This window comes from Salmo salar, chromosome ssa09 (genome assembly GCF_905237065.1).
Source record: "Salmo salar chromosome ssa09, Ssal_v3.1, whole genome shotgun sequence".
NCBI lineage: Eukaryota > Metazoa > Chordata > Actinopteri > Salmoniformes > Salmonidae > Salmo > Salmo salar.
The window spans coordinates 46,728,304-46,750,000 of NC_059450.1; the positions used below are offsets into that span (position 1 = coordinate 46,728,304).

Sequence of the window (21,697 nt, forward strand, 5' to 3'; positions counted from 1 at the left end):
CATTGGATCTCTCAGCACATAGATAGACGTAGTTTTATGTGATACCATCTGGTTCTTCAGGGGTTGATGATCGTTGTTTGGGATCTCTTAGCTTTAACAGGTTTCTTTTAAGAGTGAAATCAGGATATCAATATGTGTGATACACATATCTGTATTGAGAAAGAAGAACACGTTATCCTTCAGTATTGAACGTTATTTTTCAGTATGTAACATTATTTTTTTTAAATCTCCCAACTGAGAAGAAGAGTTGTGTAGTTATATAAGGACCAGAACTAAAGAAGAAGAAGAGTTGTGTAGTTATAGAAGGACAGAACTAAAGAAGAAGGGTTGTGTAGTTATATAAGGACCAGAACTAAAGAAGAAGAGTTGTGTAGTTATATAAGGACCAGAACTAAAGAAGAAGAGTTGTGTAGTTATATAAGGACCAGACCTAAAGAAGAAGAGTTGTGTAGTTATATAAGGACCAGAACTAAAGAAGAAGAGTTGTGTAGTTATATAAGGACCAGACCTAAAGAAGAAGAGTTGTGTAGTTATATAAGGACCAGAACTAAAGAAGAAGAGTTGTGTAGTTATAGAAGGACAGAACTAAGAAGAAGAAGAAGAGTTGTGTAGTTATAGAAGGACCAGAACTAAAGAAGAAGAGTTGTGTAGTTATATAAGGACCAGACCTAAAGAAGAAGAGTTGTGTAGTTATATAAGGACCAGAACTAAAGAAGAAGAAGAGTTGTGTAGTTATATAAGGACCAGAACTAAAGAAGAAGAGTTGTGTGGTTATATAAGGACCAGAACTAAAGAAGAAGAGTTGTGTAGTTATATAAGGACCAGAACTAAAGAAGAAGAGTTGTGTAGTTATAGAAGGACCAGAACTAAAGAAGAAGAGTTGTGTAGTTATAGAAGGACCAGAACTAAAGAAGAAGAGTTGTGTAGTTATAGAAGGACCAGAACTAAAGAAGAAGAGTTGTGTAGTTATATAAGGACCAGAACTAAAGAAGAAGAAGAAGAGTTGTGTGGTTATATAAGGACCAGAACTAAAGAAGAAGAAAAGTTGTGTAGTTATAGAAGGACCAGAACTAAAGAAGAAGAAGAGTTGTGTAGTTATATAAGGACCAGAACTAAAGAAGAAGAGTTGTGTAGTTATAGAAGGACCAGAACTAAAGAAGGGTTGTGTAGTTATAGAAGGACCAGACCTAAAGAAGAAGAGTTGTGTAGTTATATAAGGACCAGAAGTAAAGAAGAAGAAAAGTTGTGTGGTTATATAAGGACCAGAACTAAAGAAGAAGAAGAGTTGTGTAGTTATATAAGGACCAGAACTAAAGAAGAAGAAGAAGAAGAGTTGTGTAGTTATATAAGGACCAGAACTAAAGAAGAAGAAGAGTTGTGTAGTTATATAAGGACCAGAACTAAAGAAGAAGAAGAGTTGTGTAGTTATATAAGGACCAGAACTAAAGAAGAAGAAGAGTTGTGTAGTTATATAAGGACCAGAAGTAAAGAAGAAGAAGAGTTGTGTAGTTATATAAGGACCAGAACTAAAGAAGAAGAAGAGTTGTGTAGTTATATAAGGACCAGAAGTAAAGAAGAAGAGTTGTGTAGTTATAGAAGGACCAGAACTAAAGAAGAAGAGTTGTGTAGTTATATAAGGACCAGAACTAAAGAAGAAGAGTTGTGTAGTTATAGAAGGACCAGAACTAAAGAAGAAGAAGAAGAGTTGTCTAGTTATATAAGGACCAGAACTAAAGAAGAAGAAAAGTTGTGTGGTTATAGAAGGACCAGAACTAAAGAAGAAGAGTTGTGTAGTTATATAAGGACCAGAACTAAAGAAGAAGAGTTGTGTAGTTATATAAGGACCAGAACTAAAGAAGAAGAGTTGTGTAGTTATATAAGGACCAGAACTAAAGAAGAAGAAAAGTTGTGTGGTTATAGAAGGACCAGAACTAAAGAAGAAGAGTTGTGTAGTTATATAAGGACCAGAACTAAAGAAGAAGAGTTGTGTAGTTATATAAGGACCAGAACTAAAGAAGAAGAGTTGTGTAGTTATATAAGGACCAGAACTAAAGAAGAAGAAGAAGAGTTGTGTAGTTATAGAAGGACCAGAACTAAAGAAGAAGAGTTGTGTAGTTATAGAAGGACCAGAACTAAAGAAGAAGAGTTGTGTAGTTATATAAGGACCAGAACTAAAGAAGAAGAAGAAGAAGAGTTGTGTAGTTATATAAGGACCAGAACTAAAGAAGAAGAAGAAGAAGAGTTGTGTAGTTATATAAGGACCAGAACTAAAGAAGAAGAGTTGTGTAGTTATATAAGGACCAGAAGTAAAGAAGAAGAAGAAGAGTTGTGTAGTTATATAAGGACCAGAACTAAAGAAGAAGAAGAGTTGTGTAGTTATATAAGGACCAGAACTAAAGAAGAAGAAGAGTTGTGTAGTTATAGAAGGACCAGAACTAAAGAAGAAGAGTTGTGTAGTTATATACGGACCAGAACTAAAGAAGAAGAAGAAGAGTTGTGTAGTTATATAAGGACCAGAACTAAAGAAGAAGAGTTGTGTAGTTATATAAGGACCAGAAGTAAAGAAGAAGAGTTGTGTAGTTATAGAAGGACCAGAACTAAAGAAGAAGAGTTGTGTAGTTATAGAAGGACCAGAACTAAAGAAGAAGAAGAAGAGTTGTGTAGTTATATAAGGACCAGAACTAAAGAAGAAGAAAAGTTGTGTGGTTATAGAAGGACCAGAACTAAAGAAGAAGAGTTGTGTAGTTATATAAGGACCAGAACTAAAGAAGAAGAGTTGTGTAGTTATAGAAGGACCAGAACTAAAGAAGAAGAAGAAGAGTTGTGTAGTTATATAAGGACCAGAACTAAAGAAGAAGAAAAGTTGTGTGGTTATAGAAGGACCAGAACTAAAGAAGAAGAGTTGTGTAGTTATATAAGGACCAGAACTAAAGAAGAAGAGTTGTGTAGTTATATAAGGACCAGAACTAAAGAAGAAGAGTTGTGTAGTTATATAAGGACCAGAACTAAAGAAGAAGAAGAAGAGTTGTGTAGTTATATAAGGACCAGAACTAAAGAAGAAGAAGAAGAAGAGTTGTGTAGTTATATAAGGACCAGAACTAAAGAAGAAGAAGAAGAGTTGTGTAGTTATAGAAGGACCAGAACTAAAGAAGAAGAGTTGTGTAGTTATATTTACATTTACATTTTAGTCACTTAGCAGACCAGAACTAAAGAAGAAGAAGAAGAGTTGTGTAGTTATATAAGGACCAGAACTAAAGAAGAAGAGTTGTGTAGTTATATAAGGACCAGACCTAAAGAAGAAGAGTTGTGTAGTTATATAAGGACTAATTTCACTGGAGAGGACCCGAACTAAAGATCACATTGCAGCAGCCAGGCAGCAGAGAGACCAGCTGTGTTTAAAAGACAGAGTGGAAAAAAGACTCTCTATTTATAATTGGAAGAGAGGATTTAGACACTGCCTCCCTTTTATTATGGCATGTAGAAGAAGAAGGAGAAGAATGGGGTCAAGAAGAAGAGTATGAGCAGTATATAGTGAACCTCATGTAGCTCAGATTACTGTATAAAGAAGGCTACATCAGACAAATTCACACTATCAACAAGTATGATGAATACAGTCAGAAACATTACTGAATGTGAAAGAGCCAACTCCTACCCACCTGTTTAGTGGTGACACCAGGAATAGTAGCCATTGGGACTATAACAGCTAAACCACCAATAGAATCCAAACAGACAGATAAACTAACAAACCAACCAACAAGTCAGCCTGTAGATGTTGACTGGTGCCTGTTGTCTCCTCTCTCCCTGGTGTCTGACAACCTGGTCAGACTGGTGCCTGTTGTCTCCTCTCTCCCTGGTGTCTGACAACCTGGTCAGACTGGTGCCTGTTGTCTCCTCTCTCCCTGGTGTCTGACAACCTGATCAGACTGGTGCCTGTTGTCTCCTCTCTCCCTGGTGTCTGACAACCTGGTCAGACTGGTGCCTGTTGTCTCCTCTCTCCCTGGTGTCTGACAACCTGGTCAGACTGGTGCCTGTTGTCTCCTCTCTCCCTGGTGTCTGACAACCTGGTCAGACTGGTGCCTGTTGTCTCTTCTCTCCCTGGTGTCTGACTGTACTGCTCCACCTGCTGGAACCTTTTGTCTCTGCACACTTTTACTCTGCACTTCTCTCTCTTTTTTCCATCTCTCCTTCCCTCTCCCCTTCTCCTCCTCTCTTTGTTCCATGGGCAGACATCGTTAGCACGTTGAGGCCGGATGAGAAGGCCATCATGACTTATGTGTCGTGTTACTACCACGCTTTCTCAGGCAAGCAGAAGGTACAGTACCACAGTGTTACTACCAGGCCTTCTCAGGCAAGCAGAAGGTACAGTACCACAGTGTTACTACCAGGCCTTCTCAGGCAAGCAGAAGGTACAGTACCACAGTGTTACTACCAGGCCTTCTCAGGCAAGCAGAAGGTACAGTACCACAGTGTTACTACCAGGCCTTCTCAGGCAAGAAGAAGGTACAGTACCACAGTGTTACTACCAGGCCTTCTCAGGCAAGCAGAAGGTACAGTACCACAGTGTTACTACCAGGCCTTCTGAGGCAAGCAGAAGGTGAGCGCCTCTCTCTAGTCCTTCGAGACCATAATAGTCCTCTACCACTAGAGACCATAATAGTCCTGTACCACTAGAGACCATAATAGTCCTGTACCACTAGAGACCATAATAGTCCTGTACCGCTAGAGACCATAATAGTCCTGTACCGCTAGAGACCATAATAGTCCTGTACCACTAGAGACCATAATAGTCCTGTACCACTAGAGACCATAATAGTCCTGTACCGCTAGAGACCATAATAGTCCTGTACCGCTAGAGACCATAATAGTCCTGTACCACTAGAGACCATAATAGTCCTGTACCACTAGAGACCATAATAGTCCTGTACCACTAGAGACCATAATAGTCCTGTACCACTAGAGACCATAATAGTCCTGTACCGCTAGAGACCATAATAGTCCTGTACCGCTAGAGACCATAATATACCACTAGAGACCATAATAGTCCTGTACCACTAGAGACCATAATAGTCCTGTACCGCTAGAGACCATAATAGTCCTGTACCGCTAGAGACCATAATAATAGTCCTGTACCGCTAGAGACCATAATAATAGTCCTGTACCGCTAGAGACCATAATAATAGTCCTGTACCGCTAGAGACCATAATAATAGTCCTGTACCGCTAGAGACCATAATAATAGTCCTGTACCGCTAGAGACCATAATAATAGTCCTGTACCGCTAGAGACCATAATAGTCCTGTACCGCTAGAGACCATAATAGTCCTGTACCGCTAGAGACCATAATAGTCCTGTACCGCTAGAGACCATAATAGTCCTGTACCGCTAGAGACCATAATAGTCCTGTACCGCTAGAGACCATAATAGTCCTGTACCGCTAGAGACCATAATATACCACTAGAGACCATAATAGTCCTGTACCGCTAGAGACCATAATAGTCCTGTACCGCTAGAGACCATAATAATAGTCCTGTACCGCTAGAGACCATAATAATAGTCCTGTACCGCTAGAGACCATAATAATAGTCCTGTACCGCTAGAGACCATAATAATAGTCCTGTACCGCTAGAGACCATAATAATAGTCCTGTACCGCTAGAGACCATAATAATAGTCCTGTACCGCTAGAGACCATAATAATAGTCCTGTACCGCTAGAGACCATAATAATAGTCCTGTACCGCTAGAGACCATAATAATAGTCCTGTACCGCTAGAGACCATAATAATAGTCCTGTACCGCTAGAGACCATAATAATAGTCCTGTACCGCTAGAGACCATAATAATAGTCCTGTACCGCTAGAGACCATAATAATAGTCCTGTACCGCTAGAGACCATAATAATAGTCCTGTACCGCTAGAGACCATAATAATAGTCCTGTACCGCTAGAGACCATAATAATAGTCCTGTACCGCTAGAGACCATAATAATAGTCCTGTACCGCTAGAGACCATAATAATAGTCCTGTACCGCTAGAGACCATAATAATAGTCCTGTACCGCTAGAGACCATAATAATAGTCCTGTACCGCTAGAGACCATAATAATAGTCCTGTACCGCTAGAGACCATAATAATAGTCCTGTACCGCTAGAGACCATAATAGTCCTGTACCGCTAGAGACCATAATAGTCCTGTACCGCTAGAGACCATAATAGTCCTGTACCGCTAGAGACCATTATAGTCCTGTACCGCTAGAGACCATTATAGTCCTGTACCACTAGAGACCATAATAGTCCTGTACCACTAGAGACCATAATAGTCCTGTACCACTAGAGACCATAATAGTCCTCTACCACTAGAGACCATAATAGTCCTCTACCACTACAGACCATAATATACCACTAGAGACCATAATAGTCCTCTACCACTAGAGACCATAATATACCACTAGAGACCATAATAGTCCTGTACCACTAGAGACCATAATAGTCCTCTACCACTAGAGACCATAATATACCACTAGAGACATAATAGTCCTGTACCACTACAGACCATAGTAGTCCTGTACCACTAGAGACCATAATATACCACTAGAGACCATAATAGTCCTGTACTACTAGAGACCATAATAGTCCTCTACCACTAGAGACCATAATAGTCCTGTACCACTAGAGACCATAATAATAGTCCTGTACCGCTAGAGACCATAATATACCACTAGAGACCATAATAGTCCTGTACCACTAGAGACCATAATAGTCCTGTACCACTAGAGACCATAATAGTCCTGTACCACTAGAGACCATAATAGTCCTGTACCGCTAGAGACCATAATAGTCCTGTACCGCTAGAGACCATAATAGTCCTGTACCGCTAGAGACCATAATAGTCCTGTACCGCTAGAGACCATAATAGTCCTGTACCGCTATAGACCATAATAGTCCTGTACCGCTTGAGACCATAATAGTCCTGTACCGCTAGAGACCATAATAGTCCTGTACCGCTAGAGACCATAATAATAGTCCTGTACCGCTAGAGAACATAATATACCACTAGAGACCATAATAGTCCTGTACCACTAGAGACCATAATAGTCCTGTACCACTAGAGACCATAATAGTCCTGTACCGCTAGAGACCATAATAGTCCTGTACCGCTAGAGACCATAATAGTCCTGTACCGCTAGAGACCATAATATACCGCTAGAGACCATAATAGTCCTGTACCACTAGAGACCATAATAGTCCTGTACCACTAGAGACCAGAATAGTCCTCTACCACTAGAGACCAGAATAGTCCTCTACCACTAGAGACCATAATAGTCCTCTACCACTACAGACCATAATATACCACTAGAGACCATAATAGTCCTCTACCACTAGAGACCATAATATACCACTAGAGACCATAATAGTCCTGTACCACTCGAGACCATAATAGTCCTCTACCACTAGAGACCATAATATACCACTAGAGACCATAATAGTCCTGTACCACTACAGACCATAATAGTCCTGTACCACTAGAGACCATAATATACCACTAGAGACCATAATAGTCCTGTACTACTAGAGACCATAATAGTCCTGTACTACTAGAGACCATAATAGTCCTGTACCACTAGAGACCATAATAGTCCTGTACCACTAGAGACCATAATAGTCCTGTACCACTAGAGACCATAATAGTCCTCTACCACTAGAGACCATAATAGTCATCTACCACTAGAGACCATAATAGTCCTGTACCACTAGAGACCATAATAATAGTCCTGTACCGCTAGAGACCATAATAGTCCTGTACTGCTAGAGACCATAATATACCACTAGAGACCATAATAGTCCTATACCACTAGAGACCATAATAGTCCTGTACCACTAGAGACCATAATAGTCCTGTACCACTAGAGACCATAATAGTCCTGTACCACTAGAGACCATAATAGTCCTGTACCACTAGAGACCATAATTGTCCTCTACCACTAGAGACCATAATTGTCCTCTACCACTAGAGACCATAATTGTCCTCTACCACTAGAGACCATAATTGTCCTCTACCACTAGAGACCATAATAGTCCTGTACCACTAGAGACCATAATAGTCCTGTACCACTAGAGACCATAATAGTCCACTACCACTAGAGACCATAATAGTCCTCTACCACTAGAGACCATAATAGTCCTCTACCACTAGAGACCATAATATACCACTAGAGACCATAATATACCACTAGAGACCATAATATACCACTAGAGACCATAATATACCACTAGAGGCCATAATAGTCCTGTACCACTAGAGACCATAATAGTCCTGTACCACTAGAGACCATAAAAGTCCTGTACCACTACAGACCATAATAGTCCTGTACCACTACAGACCATAATAGTCCTATACCACTAGAGACCATAATAGTCCTGTACCACTAGAGACCATAATAGTCCTGTACCACTAGAGACCATAATAGTCCTGTACCACTAGAGACCATAATAGTCCTCTACCACTAGAGACCATAATAGTCCTGTACCACTAGAGACCATAATAGTCCTGTACCACTAGAGACCATAATAGTCCTGTACCACTAGAGACCATAATAGTCCTGTACCACTAGAGACCATAATAGTCCTGTACCACTAGAGACCATAATAGTCCTGTACCACTACAGACCATAATAGTCCTGTACCGCTAGAGACCATAATAGTCCTGTACCACTACAGACCATAATATACCACTAGAGACCATAATAGTCCTGCACCACTAGAGACCATAATATTCCACTAGAGACCATAATATACCACTAGAGACCATAATAGTCCTCTACCACTACAGACCATAATATACCGCTAGAGACCATAATAGTCCTGTACCGCTAGAGACCATAATATTCCTGTACCGCTAGAGACCATAATAGTCCTGTACCACTACAGACCATAATATACCACTAGAGACCATAATATACCACTAGAGACCATAATATACCACTAGAGACCGTAATATACCACTAGAGACCATAATATACCACTAGAGGCCATAATAGTCCTGTACCACTAGAGACCATAATAGTCCTGTACCACTAGAGACCATAAAAGTCCTGTACCACTACAGACCATAATAGTCCTGTACCACTACAGACCATAATAGTCCTGTACCACTACAGACCATAATAGTCCTGTACCACTAGAGACCATAATAGACCTGTACCACTAGAGACCATAATATACCACTAGAGACCATAATATACCACTAGAGACCATAATATACCACTAGAGACCATAATATACCACTAGAGACCATAATAGTCCTCTACCACTAGAGACCATAATAGTCCTCTACCACTAGAGACCATAATAGTCCTGTACCACTAGAGACCATAATAGTCCTATACCACTAGAGACCATAATAGTCCTCTACCACTAGAGACCATAATAGTCCTGTACCACTAGAGACCATAATAGTCCTGTACCACTACAGACCATAATAGTCCTGTACCACTACAGACCATAATAGTCCTGTACCACTACAGACCATAATAGTCCTGTACCACTACAGACCATAATAGTCCTGTACCACTAGAGACCATAATAGTCCTGTACCACTACAGACCATAATATACCACTAGAGACCATAATAGTCCTGTACCGCTAGAGACCATAATAGTCCTGTACCGCTAGAGACCATAATAGTCCTGTACCGCTAGAGACCATAATAGTCCTGTACCACTAGAGACCATAATAGACCTGTACCACTAGAGACCATAATATACCACTAGAGACCATAATAGTCCTCTACCACTAGAGACCATAATAGTCCTGTACCACTAGAGACCATAACAGTCCTGTACCACTAGAGACCATAATAGTCCTGTACCACTAGAGACCATAATAGTCCTGTACCACTACAGACCATAATATACCACTAGAGACCATAATAGTCCTGTACCGCTAGAGACCATAATAGTCCTGTACCGCTAGAGACCATAATAGTCCTGTACCACTAGAGACCATAATAGTCCTGTACCACTAGAGACCATAATAGTCCTGTACCACTAGAGACCATAATAGTCCTGTACCACTAGAGACCATAATAGTCCTGTACCACTAGAGACCATAATAGTCCTGTACCACTAGAGACCATAATAGTCCTGTACCACTAGAGACCATAATAGTCCTGTACCACTAGAGACCATAATAGTCCTGTACCACTAGAGACCATAATAGTCCTGTACCACTACAGACCATAATAGTCCTGTACCGCTAGAGACCATAATTGTCCTGTACCACTACAGACCATAATATACCACTAGAGACCATAATAGTCCTGCACCACTAGAGACCATAATATTCCACTAGAGACCATAATATACCACTAGAGACCATAATAGTCCTCTACCACTAGAGACCATAATTGTCCTGTACCACTACAGACCATAATATACCACTAGAGACCATAATAGTCCTGTACCGCTAGAGACCATAATAGTCCTGTACCGCTAGAGACCATAATAGTCCTGTACCGCTACAGACCATAATATACCACTAGAGACCATAATATACCACTAGAGACCGTAATATACCACTAGAGACCATAATATACCACTAGAGGCCATAATAGTCCTGTACCACTAGAGACCATAATAGTCCTGTACCACTAGAGACCATAAAAGTCCTGTACCACTACAGACCATAATAGTCCTGTACCACTACAGACCATAATAGTCCTGTACCACTACAGACCATAATAGTCCTGTACCACTAGAGACCATAATAGTCCTGTACCACTAGAGACCATAATAGTCCTGTACCACTAGAGACCATAATAGTCCTGTACCACTAGAGACCATAATAGTCCTGTACCACTAGAGCCCATAATAGTCCTGTACCACTAGAGACCATAATAGTCCTGTACCACTACAGACCATAATAGTCCTGTACCGCTAGAGACCATAATAGTCCTGTACCACTACAGACCATAATATACCACTAGAGACCATAATAGTCCTGCACCACTAGAGACCATAATATTCCACTAGAGACCATAATATACCACTAGAGACCATAATAGTCCTCTACCACTAGAGACCATAATTGTCCTGTACCACTACAGACCATAATATACCACTAGAGACCATAATAGTCCTGTACCGCTAGAGACCATAATAGTCCTGTACCGCTAGAAACCATAATAGTCCTGTACCACTACAGACCATAATATACCACTAGAGACCATAATATACCACTAGAGACCGTAATATACCACTAGAGACCATAATATACCACTAGAGGCCATAATAGTCCTGTACCACTAGAGACCATAATAGTCCTGTACCACTAGAGACCATAAAAGTCCTGTACCACTACAGACCATAATAGTCCTGTACCACTACAGACCATAATAGTCCTGTACCACTACAGACCATAATAGTCCTGTACCACTACAGACCATAATAGTCCTGTACCACTAGAGACCATAATAGTCCTGTACCACTAGAGACCATAATAGTCCTGTACCACTAGAGACCATAATAGTCCTGTACCACTAGAGACCATAATAGTCCTGTACCACTACAGACCATAATAGTCCTGTACCGCTAGAGACCATAATAGTCCTGTACCACTACAGACCATAATATACCACTAGAGACCATAATAGTCCTGCACCACTAGAGACCATAATATTCCACTAGAGACCATAATATACCACTAGAGACCATAATAGTCCTCTACCACTAGAGACCATAATTGTCCTGTACCACTACAGACCATAATATACCACTAGAGACCATAATAGTCCTGTACCGCTAGAGACCATAATATTCCTGTACCGCTAGAGACCATAATAGTCCTGTACCACTACAGACCATAATATACCACTAGAGACCATAATATACCACTAGAGACCATAATATACCACTAGAGACCGTAATATACCACTAGAGACCGTAATATACCACTAGAGGCCATAATAGTCCTGTACCACTAGAGACCATAATAGTCCTGTACCACTAGAGACCATAAAAGTCCTGTACCACTACAGACCATAATAGTCCTGTACCACTACAGACCATAATAGTCCTGTACCACTACAGACCATAATAGTCCTGTACCACTAGAGACCATAATAGACCTGTACCACTAGAGACCATAATATACCACTAGAGACCATAATATACCACTAGAGACCATAATATACCACTAGAGACCATAATAGTCCTCTACCACTAGAGACCATAATAGTCCTGTACCACTAGAGACCATAATAGTCCTGTACCACTAGAGACCATAAAAGTCCTGTACCACTACAGACCATAATAGTCCTGTACCACTAGAGACCATAAAAGTCCTGTACCACTACAGACCATAATAGTCCTGTACCACTACAGACCATAATAGTCCTGTACCACTACAGACCATAATAGTCCTGTACCACTAGAGACCATAATAGACCTGTACCACTAGAGACCATAATATACCACTAGAGACCATAATATACCACTAGAGACCATAATATACCACTAGAGACCATAATATACCACTACCACTAGAGACCATAATAGTCCTCTACCACTAGAGACCATAATAGTCCTGTACCACTAGAGACCATAATAGTCCTATACCACTAGAGACCATAATAGTCCTATACCACTAGAGACCATAATAGTCCTCTACCACTAGAGACCATAATAGTCCTCTACCACTAGAGACCATAATAGTCCTCTACCACTAGAGACCATAATAGTCCTGTACCACTACAGACCATAATAGTCCTGTACCACTACAGACCATAATAGTCCTGTACCACTAGAGACCATAATAGTCCTGTACCACTACAGACCATAATATACCACTAGAGACCATAATAGTCCTGTACCGCTAGAGACCATAATAGTCCTGTACCGCTAGAGACCATAATAGTCCTGTACCGCTAGAGACCATAATAGTCCTGTACCGCTAGAGACCATAATAGTCCTGTACCACTAGAGACCATAATAGACCTGTACCACTAGAGACCATAATATACCACTAGAGACCATAATATACCACTAGAGACCATAATAGTCCTGTACCACTAGAGACCATAACAGTCCTGTACCACTAGAGACCATAATAGTCCTGTACCACTAGAGACCATAATAGTCCTGTACCACTACAGACCATAATATACCACTAGAGACCATAATAGTCCTGTACCGCTAGAGACCATAATAGTCCTGTACCGCTAGAGACCATAATAGTCCTGTACCACTAGAGACCATAATAGTCCTGTACCACTAGAGACCATAATAGTCCTGTACCACTAGAGACCATAATAGTCCTGTACCACTAGAGACCATAATAGTCCTGTACCACTAGAGACCATAATAGTCCTGTACCACTACAGACCATAATAGTCCTGTACCGCTAGAGACCATAATAGTCCTGTACCACTACAGACCATAATATACCACTAGAGACCATAATAGTCCTGCACCACTAGAGACCATAATATTCCACTAGAGACCATACTATACCACTAGAGACCATAATAGTCCTCTACCACTAGAGACCATAATTGTCCTGTACCACTACAGACCATAATATACCACTAGAGACCATAATAGTCCTGTACCGCTAGAGACCATAATAGTCCTGTACCGCTAGAGACCATAATAGTCCTGTACCACTACAGACCATAATATACCACTAGAGACCATAATAGTCCTGCACCACTAGAGACCATAATATTCCACTAGAGACCATAATATACCACTAGAGACCATAATAGTCCTGTACCACTAGAGACCATAATAGTCCTGTACCGCTAGAGACCATAATAGTCCTGTACCACTACAGACCATAATATATCACTAGAGACCATAATAGTCCTGCACCACTAGAGACCATAATATTCCACTAGAGACCATAATATACCACTAGAGACCATAATAGTCCTGTACCACTAGAGGCCATAATAGTCCTGTACCACTAGAGACCATAATAGTCCTATACCACCACAGCACCTTACCAAAGTGATCATGCTGTTTGTATGTGGCTTCTATGGAAGTGAAATGTGTTTTGCGTGTGACCAGGGGTGTGTTCATTCCGCCGATTCTGTTGAAACATTGAATCTCAGGCCATGGATCAGCATGGTACCAGTGTGTCCTCAATCATGGATCACCATGGCGTTGGAGCCGGTGTAGTAGGATTCGATCTTAGTCCCGTATTTATGTTATTCCTGTTTGATGGTTTATTTCAAGGCATAGTATGAATTTTTATAAGCGTCTGGGTTAGAGTCCCGCTCCTTGAAAGCGGCAGCTCTACCCTTTAGCTCAGTGCGGATATTGCCGGTAATCCATGGCTTCTGGTTGGGTTATGTACGTACAGTCACTGTGGGGACAACGTCATCGAAAATAGTTGTAGATGATCTACAACATAGGGTCTGCTGCTAGTAGCTACCAAGTAACAAAATGACCCATACATATAGTGTTAACGTAGTATACCATAATACATTTATAAAACCAACAGAAATGAACAGGCTACGTGAGGAAAAAGAGATACCATATTGAATATGTGCTACGTTACCCAAAGGCCCTTGCGCATGATGTTGATGTCACGTGAGTGACAATCATTTTAGTCCAAGGATATGATGGAAACTTAAGTCTTCATATGAAGTAGTGCCGATGCTTCTCGGTGGTGCAGGATGAATGAACAAGGTCCCGATGTGTCCGTTGACATGGAGCTAAATATCTTCACCGGCAAGGTTTTATGTAATCCAATGGAAGACAATTATCAACGTAACAAAAAATAAACTTAAACATGAAGTCCGACGTTCAATGGACAGCTATCTCGCCTGTCATTTGGGAGAAACCCGTGCTAAGTAATGAGCACATACAGGCTACAAATAATATAAGGAAACTTTGAGTGGGCTAGCTCGCCATATTATTCACTTAACTGTTATGCTAGCTGCAGTACTACAGTAGCAGCTAATACATTAGCTAATGTTAGTTAGCTTGCCAACAGTCACATAATCCAAGGTGGTTTAGTTCTCCGTAGTCCAGAGTGGTGGTAAACTTCACAGCAGCAACATGACTAGGAAAAAGATTCACATTGTATGCCACCACGGATGAACGCCTCGGCTTGAGAGGGAGATTCAAATCCGTGTGACCGTCCATTGTAAGTCAGCTGTAGTTTAGCTAGGAAGGCTATTCCATAGGCAATGTTGAGGGATCTTAGCTGGCGTTTGACCCCATCGTAACCTTTTTCTTTTTCAGTGCAGGTCCGCGGATACGTCAGGGAAGGACATGATCTCTTGGTCCCCGTACATCACCTTGCCTATAGCCCTGGCTTTCCGCCTCACTCAGACTTGTCTTAAGTCTTAAGAAACTTCATGATAAGGACTCGAGGAGAGGGGTGGTTTCTCAGGCCTGAATGGAGCTGGAAGCCGATGGGCTCTTTCAATGCGCAGATTAACTACTCTCAAATTTGACCTCCTGTGGTGGTTCTCGAGCGAGTTTAGTTTTGAAGTAAGGTCCGCCACCTGTTATTTTCCAACTTTTCGGTCGTTGTTTTGACAGTGACGACAGTATCTTCTAGCCCATTCCACTACTGTATTCTCTGATGAAGAGAGAGTGTACCTCGCTAGCTGCTGGCCCATTCCTCGACTGTACTCTTGCTGTTAGCCCATTCCTCTACTGTATTCTCTGATGATGAGAGAGAGATATAGGTAGAAAGATAGGTAGAGAGATATCTAGATAGACTGTTAGATATCTAGGCAGAGAGAGACAGTTAGATATCTAGAGAGAGGGGGAGAGGGAGAGTTAGATATCTAGAGAGAGGGGGAGAGGGAGAGTTAGATATCTAGACAGAGAGGGGGAGAGTTAGATATCTAGACAGAGAGGGGGAGAGTTGGATATCTAGACAGAGAGGGGGAGAGTTGGATATCTAGACAGAGAGGGGGAGAGTTGGATATCTAGACAGAGAGGGGGAGAGTTGGATATCTAGACAGAGAGGGGGAGAGTTGGATATCTAGACAGAGAGGGGGAGAGTTGGATATCTAGACAGAGAGGGGGGAGAGTTGGATATCTAGACAGAGAGGGGGAGAGTTGGATATCTAGACAGAGAGGGGGAGAGTTGGATATCTAGACAGAGAGGGGGAGAGTTGGATATCTAGACAGAGAGGGGGAGAGTTGGATATCTAGACAGAGAGGGGGAGAGTTGGATATCTAGACAGAGAGGGGGGAGAGTTGGATATCTAGACAGAGAGGGGGAGAGTTGGATATCTAGACAGAGAGGGGGAGAGTTGGATATCTAGACAGAGAGGGGGAGAGTTGGATATCTAGACAGAGAGGGGGGAGAGTTGGATATCTAGACAGAGAGGGGGAGAGTTGGATATCTAGACAGAGAGGGGGAGAGTTGGATATCTAGACAGAGAGGGGGAGAGTTGGATATCTAGACAGAGAGGGGGAGAGTTAGGTATCTAGACAGAGAGGGGAGAGTTAGGTATCTAGACAGAGAGTTAGAGTTAGTTAGTATCGAGAGTGGGAGAGAGAGTTAGTATCGAGAGTGGGAGAGAGAGTTAGTATCGAGAGTGGGAGAGAGAGTTAGTATCGAGAGTGGGAGAGAGAGTTAGTATCGAGAGTGGGAGAGAGAGTTAGTATCGAGAGTGGGAGAGAGAGTTAGATATCGAGAGAGGGAGAGGGAGTTAGATATCTAGAGAGGGAGAGGGAGTTGGTATCGAGAGTGGGAGAGAGAGTTAGTATCGAGAGAGAGAGTTAGATATCTAGAGAGGGAGAGGGAGTTAGTATCGAGAGTGGGAGAGAGAGTTAGTATCGAGAGTGGGAGAGAGAGTTAGTATCGAGAGAGAGAGTTAGATATCTAGAGAGGGAGAGAGAGTTAGTATCGAGAGTGGGAGAGAGAGTTAGTATCGAGAGTGGGAGAGAGAGTTAGTATCGAGAGTGGGAGAGAGAGTTAGTATCGAGAGAGAGAGTTAGATATCTAGAGAGGGAGAGGGAGTTAGTATCGAGAGTGGGAGAGAGAGTTAGTATCGAGAGTGGGAGAGAGAGTTAGTATCGAGAGTGGGAGAGAGAGTTAGTATCGAGAGTGGGAGAGAGAGTTAGTATCGAGAGTGGGAGAGAGAGTTAGTATCGAGAGAGAGAGTTAGATATCTAGAGGGAGAGGGAGTTAGTATCAGAGTGGGAGAGAGAGTTAGTATCGAGAGTGGGAGAGAGAGTTAGTATCGAGAGTGGGAGAGAGAGTTAGTATCGAGAGTGGGAGAGAGAGTTAGTATCGAGAGTGGGAGAGAGAGTTAGTATCGAGAGTGGGAGAGAGAGTTAGATATCTAGAGAGGGAGAGAGAGTTAGTATCGAGAGTGGGAGAGAGAGTTAGTATCGAGAGTGGGAGAGAGAGTTAGTATCGAGAGAGGGAGAGGGAGTTAGTATCGAGAGTGGGAGAGAGAGTTAGTATCGAGAGTGGGAGAGAGAGTTAGTATCGAGAGAGAGAGTTAGATATCTAGAGAGGGAGAGGGAGTTAGTATCGAGAGTGGGAGAGAGAGTTAGTATCGAGAGTGGGAGAGAGAGTTAGTATCGAGAGTGGGAGAGAGAGTTAGTATCGAGAGTGGGAGAGAGAGTTAGTAGCGAGAGAGAGAGAATTAGATATCTAGAGAGGGAGAGGGAGTTAGTATCTAGAGTGGGAGAGGGAGTTAGTATCTAGAGTGGGAGAGAGAGTTAGTATCTAGAGTGGGAGAGAGAGTTAGTATCTAGAGTGGGAGAGAGAGTTAGTATCTAGAGTGGGAGAGAGAGTTAGTATCGAGAGTGGGAGAGAGAGTTAGTGTCGAGAGTGGGAGAGAGAGTTTGTAGCGAGAGAGAGAGAATTAGATATGTAGAGAGGGAGAGGGAGTTAGTATCGAGAGTGGGAGAGAGAGTTAGTATCGAGAGTGGGAGAGAGAGTTAGTATCGAGAGTGGGAGAGAGAGTTAGTATCGAGAGTGGGAGAGAGAGTTAGTATCGAGAGTGGGAGAGAGAGTTAGTATCGAGAGAGAGAGTTAGATATCTAGAGGGAGAGGGAGTTAGTATCGAGAGTGGGAGAGAGAGTTAGTAGCGAGAGAGAGAGAATTAGATATCTAGAGAGGGAGAGGGAGTTAGTATCGAGAGTGGGAGAGGGAGTTAGTATCGAGAGTGGGAGAGAGAGTTAGTATCGAGAGTGGGAGAGAGAGTTAGTATCGAGAGTGGGAGAGAGAGTTAGTATCGAGAGTGGGAGAGAGAGTTAGTATCGAGAGTGGGAGAGAGAGTTAGTATCGAGAGTGGGAGAGAGAGTTAGTATCGAGAGTGGGAGAGAGAGTTAGTATCGAGAGTGGGAGAGAGAGTTAGATATCTAGAGAGGGAGAGGGAGTTAGATATCTAGAGAGGGAGAGGGAGTTGGTATCGAGAGTGGGAGAGAGAGTTAGTATCGAGAGAGAGAGTTAGATATCTAGAGAGGGAGAGGGAGTTAGTATCGAGAGTGGGAGAGAGAGTTAGTATCGAGAGTGGGAGAGAGAGTTAGTATCGAGAGAGAGAGTTAGATATCTAGAGAGGGAGAGAGAGTTAGTATCGAGAGTGGGAGAGAGAGTTAGTATCGAGAGTGGGAGAGAGAGTTAGTATCGAGAGTGGGAGAGAGAGTTAGTATCGAGAGAGAGAGTTAGATATCTAGAGAGGGAGAGGGAGTTAGTATCGAGAGTGGGAGAGAGAGTTAGTATCGAGAGTGGGAGAGAGAGTTAGTATCGAGAGTGGGAGAGAGAGTTAGTATCGAGAGTGGGAGAGAGAGTTAGTATCGAGAGTGGGAGAGAGAGTTAGTATCGAGAGAGAGAGTTGGATATCTAGAGAGGGAGAGGGAGTTAGTATCGAGAGTGGGAGAGAGAGTTAGTATCGAGAGTGGGAGAGAGAGTTAGTATCGAGAGTGGGAGAGAGAGTTAGTATCGAGAGTGGGAGAGAGAGTTAGTATCGAGAGTGGGAGAGAGAGTTAGTATCGAGAGTGGGAGAGAGAGTTAGATATCTAGAGAGGGAGAGAGAGTTAGTATCGAGAGTGGGAGAGAGAGTTAGTATCGAGAGTGGGAGAGAGAGTTAGTATCGAGAGTGGGAGAGAGAGTTAGTATCGAGAGTGGGAGAGAGAGTTAGTATCGAGAGAGAGAGTTAGATATCTAGAGAGGGAGAGGGAGTTAGTATCGAGAGTGGGAGAGAGAGTTAGTATCGAGAGTGGGAGAGAGAGTTAGTATCGAGAGTGGGAGAGAGAGTTAGTATCGAGAGTGGGAGAGAGAGTTAGTAGCGAGAGAGAGAGAATTAGATATCTAGAGAGGGAGAGGGAGTTAGTATCTAGAGTGGGAGAGGGAGTTAGTATCTAGAGTGGGAGAGAGAGTTAGTATCTAGAGTGGGAGAGAGAGTTAGTATCTAGAGTGGGAGAGAGAGTTAGTATCTAGAGTGGGAGAGAGAGTTAGTATCTAGAGTGGGAGAGAGAGTTAGTATCGAGAGTGGGAGAGAGAGTTAGTATCGAGAGTGGGAGAGAGAGTTAGTAGCGAGAGAGAGAGAATTAGATATGTAGAGAGGGAGAGGGAGTTAGTATCGAGAGTGGGAGAGAGAGTTAGTATCGAGAGTGGGAGAGAGAGTTAGTATCGAGAGTGGGAGAGAGAGTTAGTATCGAGAGTGGGAGAGAGAGTTAGTATCGAGAGTGGGAGAGAGAGTTAGTATCGAGAGAGAGAGTTAGATATCTAGAGGGAGAGGGAGTTAGTATCGAGAGTGGGAGAGAGAGTTAGTATCGAGAGTGGGAGAGAGAGTTAGTAGCGAGAGAGAGAGAATTAGATATCTAGAGAGGGAGAGGGAGTTAGTATCGAGAGTGGGAGAGGGAGTTAGTATCGAGAGTGGGAGAGAGAGTTAGTATCGAGAGTGGGAGAGAGAGTTAGTATCGAGAGTGGGAGAGAGAGTTAGTATCGAGAGTGGGAGAGAGAGTTAGTATCGAGAGTGGGAGAGAGAGTTAGTATCGAGAGAGAGAGTTAGATATCTAGAGAGGGAGAGAGAGTTAGATATCTAGAGAGGGAGAGGGAGTTAGTATCGAGAGTGGGAGAGAGAGTTAGTATCGAGAGTGGGAGAGAGAGTTAGTATCGAGAGTGGGAGAGAGAGTTAGTATCGAGAGTGGGAGAGAGAGTTAGTATCGAGAGTGGGAGAGAGAGTTAGTATCGAGAGTGGGAGAGGGAGTTAGATATCTAGAGAGGGAGAGGGAGTTGGTATCGAGAGTGGGAGAGAGAGTTAGTATCGAGAGAGAGAGTTAGATATCTAGAGAGGGAGAGGGAGTTAGTATCGAGAGTGGGAGAGAGAGTTAGTATCGAGAGTGGGAGAGAGAGTTAGTATCGAGAGAGAGAGTTAGATATCTAGAGAGGGAGAGAGAGTTAGTATCGAGAGTGGGAGAGAGAGTTAGTATCGAGAGAGAGAGTTAGATATCTAGAGAGGGAGAGGGAGTTAGTATCGAGAGTGGGAGAGAGAGTTAGTATCGAGAGTGGGAGAGAGAGTTAGTATCGAGAGTGGGAGAGAGAGTTAGTATCGAGAGTGGGAAAGAGAGTTAGTATCGAGAGTGGGAGAGAGAGTTAGTATCTAGAGTGGGAGAGGGAGTTAGTATCTAGAGTGGGAGAGAGAGTTAGTATCTAGAGTGGGAGAGAGAGTTAGTATCTAGAGTGGGAGAGAGAGTTAGTATCGAGAGTGGGAGAGAGAGTTAGTATCGAGAGTGGGAGAGAGAGTTAGTATCGAGAGTGGGAGAGAGAGTTAGTATCGAGAGTGGGAGAGAGAGTTAGTATCGAGAGTGGGAGAGAGAGTTAGTATCGAGAGTGGGAGAGAGAGTTAGATATCTAGAGGGAGAGGGAGTTAGTATCGAGAGTGGGAGAGAGAGTTAGTATCGAGAGTGGGAGAGAGAGTTAGTATCGAGAGTGGGAGAGAGAGTTAGTAGCGAGAGAGAGAGAATTAGATATCTAGAGAGGGAGAGGGAGTTAGTATCGAGAGTGGGAGAGAGAGTTAGTATCGAGAGTGGGAGAGAGAGTTAGTATCGAGAGTGGGAGAGAGAGTTAGTATCGAGAGTGGGAGAGAGAGTTAGTATCGAGAGTGGGAGAGAGAGTTAGTATCGAGAGTGGGAGAGAGAGTTAGTATCGAGAGAGAGAGTAAGATATCTAGAAAGGGAGAGGGAGTTAGTATCGAGAGTGGGAGAGAGAGTTAGTATCGAGAGTGGGAGAGAGAGTTAGTAGCGAGAGAGAGAGAATTAGATATCTAGAGAGGGAGAGGGAGTTAGTATCGAGAGTGGGAGAGGGAGTTAGTATCGAGAGTGGGAGAGAGAGTTAGTATCGAGAGTGGGAGAGAGAGTTAGTATCGAGAGAGAGAGTTAGATATCTAGAGAGGGAGAGGGAGTTAGTATCTAGAGTGGGAGAGGGAGTTAGTATCTAGAGTGGGAGAGGGAGTTAGTATCTAGAGTGGGAGAGGGAGTTAGTATCTAGAGTGGGAGAGGGAGTTAGTATCTAGAGTGGGAGAGGGAGTTAGTATCTAGAGTGGGAGAGAGAGTTAGTATCTAGAGTGGGAGAGAGAGTTAGTATCGAGAGTGGGAGAGAGAGTTAGTATCGAGAGTGGGAGAGAGAGTTAGTATCGAGAGTGGGAGAGAGAGTTAGTATCGAGAGTGGGAGAGAGAGTTAGTATCGAGAGAGAGAGAGAGAGTAAGATATCTAGAA

The 21,697-nt window shown here is 42.7% G+C and overlaps 1 protein-coding gene across 4 annotated transcripts in view; it reads left to right on the forward strand.

Moving 5' to 3' along the window:
- The window catches only part of LOC100380299 (actinin alpha 1), a 208,600-nt gene that overhangs the window by 86,042 nt on the left and 100,861 nt on the right, over positions 1 to 21,697 (forward strand).